This window comes from Nycticebus coucang, chromosome 21, assembly GCF_027406575.1.
Source record: "Nycticebus coucang isolate mNycCou1 chromosome 21, mNycCou1.pri, whole genome shotgun sequence".
NCBI classification, from domain to species: domain Eukaryota; kingdom Metazoa; phylum Chordata; class Mammalia; order Primates; family Lorisidae; genus Nycticebus; species Nycticebus coucang.
The window spans coordinates 13,042,746-13,053,193 of NC_069800.1; the positions used below are offsets into that span (position 1 = coordinate 13,042,746).

At 44.8% G+C, this 10,448-nt stretch overlaps 1 pseudogene; it reads right to left on the reverse strand.

The window, feature by feature from the left end:
* Window positions 1–3,347: 3,347 nt before the first annotated feature.
* On the reverse strand, window positions 3,348–3,537 carry LOC128574421 (uncharacterized; annotated as a pseudogene).
* Between the last annotated feature and the right edge of the window lie 6,911 nt (window positions 3,538–10,448).

The following is a 10,448-nucleotide window of genomic DNA, read 5'->3' on the forward strand; positions in this document are numbered from 1 at the left end:
ATGGGAACCTGACCAGTACTTATCTTCCTCTTTCAATGGATCTCCGATTCTGTTCCCACCAAGAAGCAAGGCTCCCCTAGGAAAAGGCCCAGAAGACAACCACAGCTGTGAACTGTACTCTGTGATGACAGCCCCGAATGGGAACATTACGGGTTTTTCCTTAATCAAATTCTTTTTATTTTTTTAATTTTTAATTGTGGTTAAAAAACATAACATTTACCGTTTTAACCAGAATATAGTTCATACTGCTGAGTATATCCATATTGTTCCACCAAAGAGCTCCAGAATTCTTTCTTCTTGCAGAGCAAAACTGAAACTCTTCTAGGATACTCATAAGTGGAATCATAAAGAGTTGTCTTTTTGTGACTGGTGTAAATACACCATAATTGAGTGTGATATCCTCAGTTTCATCCATGTTTTAGCGTGTGACAGCCTTTCCTTCACAGCTGAATCACATTCCACTGTATGCCTAGGTCACATTTTCCTCCTCCGTTCACCCATGTGGACATTTGGGTTGCTTCCTTGATCAAGCTTTTATTTGTTTTATCTTTCAACTACCAGCCCGCCTGAAAATATTCGGAGGACCTTTGCATCTATAAAAACTATTGGTTGTCACCTAATATTTCCACTTGAGTAGAATCACTCAAAAGTAAAAAGCCTGGACCTTTGAGTAAGTTGAGGATTATATTTGAGGCATCACTGGCCCAAACAGGATGCCCATAGAGGTAAGAACAACATGATTGCCAACCATGAGAATTCTGAATAAATCATCCACAGACCATGAGGAAATCAATTCAACATTCCAAGATGGCATTTGAGACAATTCCTAGACTATTCTCCACCTGTATTCCATGAGGTTTAAATGCATGCTTTGCAAGGGATGGTAAGTTGGAAAAAAATAAATGGTTATAGTATCCTGCAGCTCCTCCCACCAAAAGGTGATGCCTCCCTCCCTTAAACCAGGCTGGCTTTGATCACCAGAATACAGCATGTGCCAGAGCTCAGGCCTCAAGAGAAGCTACAGCTTCCACCCTCACCCCCTTGGACACTCTTGGAATGCTGCCAGAAACCACCATACCCACCAAAGAAGTGGGAGGAACCTCCTGAAAGGAGAAAGCCAGAGGAGGAGGGCACTCCACCGACAGTCAGGTCCAGTGCTGACCACATGAGTGAGGGCCAGAGGAGGAGGGCACTCCACTGACAGTCAGGTCCAGTGCTGACCACGTGAGTGAGGGCCAGAGGATGAGGGCACTCCACCGACAGTCAGGTCCAGTGCTGACCACGTGAGTGAGGGCCAGAGGAGGAGGGCACTCCACCGACAGTCAGGTCCAGTGCTGACCACGTGAGTGAGGGCCAGAGGAGGAGGGCACTCCACCAACAGTCAGGTCCAGTGCTGACCACGTGAGTGAGAGGCAGAGGAGGAGGGCACTCCACCGACAGTCAGGTCCAGTGCTGACCACGTGAGTGAGGGCCAAAGGAGGAGGGCACTCCACCAACAGTCAGGTCCAGTGCTGACCACGTGAGTGAGGGCCAGAGGAGGAGGGCACTCCACCGACAGGTCCAGTGCTGACCACGTGAGTGAGGGCCAGAGGAGGAGGGCACTCCACCAACAGTCAGGTCCAGTGCTGACCACGTGAGTGAGAGGCAGAGGAGGAGGGCACTCCACCGACAGTCAGGTCCAGTGCTGACCACGTGAGTGAGGGCCAGAGGAGGAGGGCACTCCACCGACAGTCAGGTCCAGTGCTGACCACGTGAGTGAGGGCCAGAGGAGGAGGGCACTCCACCGACAGTCAGGTCCAGTGCTGACCACATGAGTGAGAGGCAGAGGAGGAGGGCACTCCACCGACAGTCAGGTCCAGTGCTGACCACGTGAGTGAGGGCCGAGGAGGAGGGCACTCCACCGACAGTCAGGTCCAGTGCTGACCACGTGAGTGAGGGCCAGAGGAGGAGGGCACTCTACCGACAGTCAGGTCCGAGTGCTGACCACGTGAGTGAGGCTGCCTGGGACTGCCCAATGCAACCAATTTCAAGCTGGATCCAGCCACATGAGAGAGGCCCAGGGGAGTGAGCATGAGAAATAATAAGTCATTGTCGTTTGTAAGTCACCATGTTTGGGGGGTGGAGTTTTAAACACTCTATGTAGACACTAAAGTTATCTCCGTGCTCACGTAGGTATTACGTTTTTTTAATTTCTTTTCTTCTTCTTTTTTTTTTTTTTTTTTTTTTGCTATTTTTGGCCAGGACTAGGTTTAAACCCACCACCTCCGGCATAGGGGGCTGGCGCCCTCCTCCTTTGACTACAGGCGCTACCCAGGTATTACATTTTTAAGCAAAGTATTTTTTGTTGAATAAATGACAATTTTTTTTTTAAAGGACAAAAAGAAAAACCTCAAATTCTACCAAGAACTAACTAACCAATGTTAATACTTGATCACTAATATTCCTTTCTTCAGTATATAATTCATTTTTACTTTGGTTGAGATACATCAGTCACACAGGAAAATTGATTTTTAGGAACTAATATCCCCACTTGGTGCACTTTGTTCAATCGACCGGTATTTATTGAGCGTATGCTCATTTAAGGTCAGAGTGGACCAGTTAGAAGCTCAGGATCAGATAGGCCTGGGTCCAGAGCAACTTGCCTCTGGGTCTGTTTCCTCATCTGTAAACGGTGATGACATCACCTGACTTGCAGAATGGCCCAGAAACCACACGTGTGATGACGTGAGGAAAGCGTGCAGCTGCGTGCCTGCCACAGAAGCAGTGCTTGACAGAGAACACCGTTCACAGCACAGAGAATCCTTCAGGGGGATAATCGTGGCCAAAGCAACTGCATGAGAGAATCTGAATCAGATGACCACCCAGCTCTGAGCTGAAGCCTTATAGTAACGGGGAATTTACTGCCTACAAGGCATCTCGGGACAGCTATTTCTATGCAGAAGTTTTTGCTAATACAAGACTAAAATCTGTCCTGCTCAAATTTCCAAACCCTCAAATCTAAACAATGCCTGGGCTTAGTGAGTCCTCTCCCCCGTGGGAGCCTTCCAGCACTTTCCAGCAGAACTTCCTGTGAATATGGAAATGAGCTACGTCCTTCAACACCATTGCCCACACAGGCCGACGCGGCTACTGAGGACTACTGCAACTGAGGAGCATAAAGTTTTATTTTATTTTAACTTTAATGTAAGTAATCCCATGTGGCTAGTGGCTTTTTATTGGTTAGCACAGTTTTGAATGTTAAAAAGAAAATATATATATAGCACCAAGTGTCTCCTTTCTTTTCTTCACCAAGAATATCCTCTGTTCCTTTATTTAGTTGTATGTATTTATATTCTTTAATAATGGAAACCACTCAGACTGCACCCTCTCCTTCTTGCTCCCCCAGGGGAGACAATGATCACCAGTGACTAAGAGAGATGGCAGCAAAGTGACTCCAAGACCAGCTCCTCACTCAGGAGAGAACCCTGCACCTCCTCCCTGTGTGCTTTCAGAGAAACTTCCCGAGAACCTAATACAGAAAGGATCCCTGAAAGTCTCACCCTGTTGCCCAGGGTAGAGTGCCCTGGCATTACCATAGCTCACAGCAGCCTCTGTGCTCAAGCGATCCTCCTACCTCAGCCTCCCAAGTAGCCGGGATGACAGGTGCTCACCACCACACTTGGCTTCCTCCATTTCTTTACACACTATTTACATGCAATCATCTAAGTCCTCCATGTCCCAGCTCTGTCCTTAGGGACCACTCTAACTTTCCACATTCCCATGGAACTAGAGCATCAGAACTGAACCCCTCTGCAGTTATCCACAGTAGGAACACAGAATTCTGGATAATAGAGACATGGCCCCATGCCCAGGGCTGGTGTTGCTTTATTCACTTCTGTGTTCCCAGATCCACCCAGGAAGAGCCCCATTAATAATTGATGAATAAATTTTCTCAGCAGGGAGGAATACAGTGAAACTCTCACTTCCTTTGTTCCAAGTATGAATTTCTATAATGGAATCTAAAAACAGGTTTATCTTTTCATTTTAATTTGGGGGGGGCATATTGACTTATATTGACCTTATGGTCAGCTAAAGTCCCCTCTCCACGTGTCATCAAAGCTCTGCACTTGTGCCGCTGGGCTGTCAACATACAGATGCAGCCTTTACGTTTAACTCTGAGTATCTTCTTCTTTGCTGTCCCAAGTATGAAGCCCTTTGGGGACTCCGATTCCTAAGGTTACCACGGTTTCTCTGGACCCACACTTTATTTTTAGATTAATCAGCAGAAAAGAACATTTCAATAAATATGATCAAAACAAACATAATGAGAAAAAAATAAAAGAATTATAAAACTGGACACGTTCATTTGAAGATGCAGATAGGCAATTATTATACTATAAAATTGCAATTACACTCATAACTTTTTGCCATTTAACAGTTACAGTGGAAGGACAGTTCATCAGAACCACGCCTTCTTTGACACTGTGACCACACTAACCAGCTGAATGTAGGAAAAGGCACTATTAACTACCCTGTTTCCCCAAAAATAAGACATCCTCTGAAAATAAGACCTACTACAGGAAAGATAAGACGTCCCCTGAAAATAAGACCTAGCGCATCTTTGGGAGCATACCTTAAAATAAGACACTGTCTTATTTTCGGGGAAACAGGGTAGTTCCTTGAACCTCCAGAAGCTGGAAATGTCTACCTTTCTCACTTCAAATACTCTCTCTGGGACCACTAGGCCACCGTGCAGAAAGTCTGGCTACCTTGTTGAATCAGCCACAAAGAGAGACTGATTCTATCTGGGGTGGAGCTCAAAGCACCAGGCATTTAGATGAAAATGTCTTGGACCCTCCAGCTGACTGCATGATGATACCCAAGGATCCCTGGCTGAGCCAGGCTTGAATTCCTAACAAACCACGAGATATAATAAAATGGTCATTCTACTATAAGCCATTAAGTTTTGAAGGGAGTTTGTTACACATCAATGATAACCAAAACAAGAATGAAATATTTAAAGTCTTTAATACAACAAATGAGGCTTCTCCTTGCCTGTTAATGTGTATGACCCAGATTTCATTGACAACCGCCCTACTCACGGTGCATAAGATGTAGCTAAACTATTTCTAGTTTGGCTTTAGCAACATTTCACAGTAGAGAAACCAGTCCACAGAGGCACATTTTTTGGAATTAAAGAGAAAAAATGTAAACAATTTCAATAAGGTCATAATATTCACTTTAAATTTTTATCCCAAATGAAGTGAGGCTCTGTTTTGAAAATTCATTTTTGACCCTTTATCAGAAGCCATTTATAAAACCATATCCTATAATTTTATAATATTTTATAATTTTATAGGATATGGAAAAAGCAATGGGATGTTCTTTCCATGATTAGATAATATAAGATCGCGACTATCTCACTAGCCAACTCTTTTTCTCATTGGTGTTAATGAAGCAAATTGCCATGTTGGGGATTTGCCCACATAGCGAGGAACTCAGGGTGTCCTCTGGCCAGTAAATAGCCAGCCAAGAACCGGGCTCCCTCAATCTAACAATCCAAAAGGAAATGAATCTCACCACAAACCACATGCCAGGATGGGGCTCCTCTCCTTTAGGAAGCAGATCCTGCAGAGGAGACCCCCGCCTACTTCTCACAAGTCTCATTGATTCAAAACAATAAGAAACTCTGGTGCAGGGCCCCAGGGAACTTCAACAACTCTGAGAGAATAAATATCTGTTGTGCTAGGATGCTGACACTGTGTGATCAGTCATGCAGCAACGGGTAACAAGCATAGATCTGGGTACCTGGAAGGGGTGTGCTGCCACAAGGAGTACTTTAAATGTGGGAGTGGCTCTGGAACTAGACAGTGAGCAGACGCAGGAAGGATTTTGAGAAGTGTGATAGAAAGATAGAAATCTGAACTTTGAGGACAAGCAGGTAAGGTTTACAAGGGAGTGGGGAGCATGGTCTTAGAAGCTGGAGGGATGGGCTCCTGGATATGCAGCGGCAGAAAACATGGCAGAGCCGTCATCTGCACCAAACCCAGCTGCTGGGCCTGGTCATCCAAAGGGAATTCTATGAAAACGACTGAAGGTATCACCTGGTCTCAGTCTGCTTACAGTAAAAGGCAAGAAGAGAAAGATAAATTGAGAGAAGTATGTTATCAAAATACTCTGTCTTTGCCTCTCACTAACCCTGTAGACTTTATTCGGTGGGGAAGTCCTTCCTGGCCACGATGAAAACTTGGCCAGAATTTTGAACCACACAGTCACAGTGTCCTAAACCAGCACGTCTGGTCCACGGTCCTTATTCACCAAAGCCTCCACCTAGTTCATACTAAGGCTTCTCCCCACCTTCGTCGCTTCGTCTGCCTGCCCTCAGGAAGGGTGGTCCTGCTCTCTCTGCCTTTCTGACCTCAACTCCCCCTCCACTTCCTGCTGGCTGTTTTGGACCAGTCCTTCCTCCCGAAGCCCACCTGTGTGAGGGTGGTCGGGGCGCGTGGAAGAGAAAAGGCGCTCGGCTAGCTTCTGTCCTTGGGTGGCAAACACAAACTGGACACTCTCTCTGGGGCATTTCTTGGTGTCTTTTGGACACTCCCTCTGCTTTGGAGGCTCCAGTTACCCTTCTGCAGTTCCCTTGGCCGGGACAAATGCTTCTCCACCCAGGGGGCCTCTGAATTGTTTGTCTCAGCTCTTCAGAATCCAGAGGTGGAGGGCTCTGCATGCAGCTGATGGAGCTTAGGTCTCAGGCCCCTCACCTACACAGAAGATCACACCTATTCAATGACTCTTGACAACTCTTGAGGTTCTAGTGAATATTTCTCTGTTGCTTTATTAACAGGATGAACTGCATGAGTAGGTTATCCTCTGCTCTCTGTAATGTGGGGTTGCCCCGTAAGTCTGCATTTTTAAGTTGGCCCAGTGATAGTTTCTCTATGGCACTGGTGTTTCAAAGAACCGGTTCTGTGCTTATTTTCCAATATAATTGGTTTTCCATTTTCTGAATCACTTATTTCTGATGTTTTATCTCCTTTAATCTCACCTTTGAGCTTTGTTTAGCTGTTTTGTTGATGTGTTTCTTTAACTTCTTGAATGTAATAATTTATTTTTCATTATTTCTTTTTCAACAGTGATAGAGTTTACTTTCTTTCCAAAATTTATTTATGGACGTTTTCTTCATGGCTTAAGATATGATCCATTCTTAACTGTTACATGCATGTCTGAATAAAAGTATAGGGATTTTTGGATGTAGATGTACAAGCATAATGTGGCTGCCCAGTCACACGTAAAATCCATCTGCCCTGTTAAGTATCAATGCTTTTACTTTTTATTTTGAAAATATTAAAAACTACAGAAAAATTACAAAATGGTATCGATGAACGGCCATTTACTCTTTACCAGGTACTTACACTTTGCCATTTGTGTGTGTGTACATGTGCGTATCTGTGTGTGGAGATGTGTGTTTCTGTGTATAATGTGGACATACGTGTGTATGCATGTGAGGTCAGATATTAAGTTCGAGAACTCATCCTAGAAAAAGTGCTGCATACTTCATTGCTAAATATGACTACAGTCACCTTCAGAGTACTCCCCTTGGCCATGTGGTGACTGTCCCAGGAAAAGAGTTCCAAAATTGCTTTGAAGGGTGGACAAGAGCCGACAGTGGTTCCCATCTTCCCAAAGGGAGTACTAAGCACAAGAACCATCTCTATAAACCACAGAGCAAATGTTTAATTCAGGGCCGGGGTGCTGTGGCTCACGCCTATAATCCTGGCATTCTGGGAGGCTGAGGCAGGTGGATAGCTTGAGCTCATGAGTTCGAGACCATCCTGAGCAAAAGCAAGACCCCCATCTCTACTAAAAAAAAAAATAGAAAAACTGAGGCAAGAAGATCGCTTGAGCCCAAGAGTCGGAGATGCTGTGAGCCAAGACGCCACGGCACTCTACCCAGGGCTACAGCTTGAGACTGAAAAAATTAATTCAGGAAAATGAATCTTGATACAGTATCGGGTATATCTAAATTGCCTTTACTCTCATTTTATCAGTTTTCCCAACACTCTGCTGCAAAATGACATTTTTTCGATCCAGGACTCTTATTGTTTGTTCTCCTGGATGTGCAGGAGTGAGGGGATGTGGTGGAGCCGTTCTCCGCCATTGTGTTTGGGCATCTCCCGCTGTATTCACTGCTTGCTCTTCCTACTTCAGTGTTATGTCAATACACGTGTATCTGGATGCTGTGTTTTGTAATCCATCAGAGGGCACATCCTGATGCCACAAGGATGCTCTTGGGATAACACCAGCTCTACCGCTGACTTCTCCTGGGGTTACGTGGTGAACAAATGGGTTTGGGGTGCAGCTGGGGAGCCATCGCCCTTTCCCAGGGGACTCCATTTGAGATCAAGAGGATCCCTAGATCTAGAACTCAGTTTCCGGAGCAAAAAGGACTCCTAGGGATAATTTCTTATTAAACTATTTCCTACTCAGGCAGTGCCTATGGCTCAGTGGATAGGGCACCGGCCCCATATACCGAGGGTGGTGGGTTCTAACCCGGCCCTGGCCAAACTGCAAGAAAAAAAATAGCTAGGCGTTGTGGTGGGCACCTGTAGTCCCAGCTACTGGGGAGGCTGAGGCAAAAGAATTGCCTAAGCCCAGGAGTTGAAGGTTGCTGTGAGCTGTGACACCGCGGCACTCTACCGAGGACAATGAAGTGAGATTCTGTCTCTAAAAAAATAATAATAAAATTTAAAAAAATTTCCTGCTCAATAATAATGAAAAGAATAATTTGAAAAACAAAAAAGTAAATTAAAACAGGATAAGCCAAACAGAAACAAGTGAACCTAATCATACTTCAAATGAATGACATAACCACACTGGACAGAAGCAAAAACCTAACCCAAGTAATTCTGAATGACATACTCTATCTAAGATCCTGAGACCACGTGTGTAACTAATAGACCTAAATAATTATTGTGCTCTACTTAGATTGTTCGTTTATCGTTTATCTTTACTTAGATTGTAGTTTATAATACTGGAGCCTTTTCTTTATTACGTGGGATTGAGCAAATGAATAAATAATGAGAACTCGGTTTCCCACTTTTTTTTTTTTTTTTGTAGAGACAGAGTCTCACTTTATGGCCCTCGGTAGAGTGCCGTGGCCTCACACAGCTCACAGCAACCTCCAACTCCTGGGCTTAAGCGATTCTCTTGCCTCAGCCTCCCGAGTAGCTGGGACTATAGGCGCCCGCCACAACGCCCGGCTATTGGTTTCCCACTTTTTAAGAAGAGAAGTAGTGAACTCCATGGTGTCAGAATGGAATAGGATGAAAAGAAGGGAACAGGAAGAAGTTTAACAAGGGGAGAAAGGAGAGAGAAAAGAAATTTCATAGCTCAAAGGGGCCTAAAATCCTCAAGCACCTCAACTGCCCAGATCTTGGTTTCTAAATTCCTTATAGAAATGGCTGATTCCAAGGAAAGTACCAGATGTGTCTGGAATAATTTGTTGTGTCAGAACACATAAAGATGTGCTCAAAAAAATAAGAGGATGGTTCAAAAGGGTACCAAAGCTGGATTGAAGGAGCACCTCTGGGAAAATCTAGCACAATCTGAGCACCAAAAGGGTAATAAAAGCAATCTTTAGAATCAAATAAGAATGCATGAGCCCACACTGATGTTATTTTTGTCTTGAAAGTAATTTTAGGCTCGGCACCCATAGCTCAGTGAGTAGGGCACCAGTCACATACACCAAGGCTGGCAGGTTTGGACCTGGCCTGGGCCTGCTAAACAACAATGACAACTGCAATAAAAAAAATAGCTGGGTATTGGGGCAGACACCTATAGTCCCAGCTACTTGGGAGGCTGAGGCAAGAGAATTGCTTAAACCTAAGAGTTGGAGGTTGCTGTGAGCTATGACGCCACAGCACTCTACCCAGGATGACAGTTTGACACTCTGTCTCAAAATAATAACAATAATAATAATAATTTTAAATTGCTAGGGCAATAAAATTCTCTAAGAAATTCCCTTTCGTCCTCTGACTGAGAAGACAAAGTTGGGTTTTTCTTCTCCAGAGAAATCCTCCTGACAGGCAGGACTGTGGATGAATTTTGGGCTCCAGGATGAAGGCCATGACCACAGGGCCTTGGGCTCACATCTTAGGCTAGCCTACCCCTCTCAGGAGAGTGAGTCCCAGGGAAAGCTTCCTTTCTCCAGGGATGATAACATGATGGCAGTTCCATTCCTCTGTCTGCTGTAATATGAGTTTTTTATTACTGTGTAGTAAGTTACCACTAAGTTAGGAACTTAAACAAGAAAAATTTAACCAAAGTACAAAGTAACAGGATCCTCTGCTCAGGGTCTCCCCAGGCTGAAATGAAGAGGTCGGCCAGGGCTGTCCTCTTGCCTGAGGCCCAGGGTCTTGCCCCTGCTCACTAGTTTTGGGCAGAATTCATTAGGACTGACGTCTCCAGCC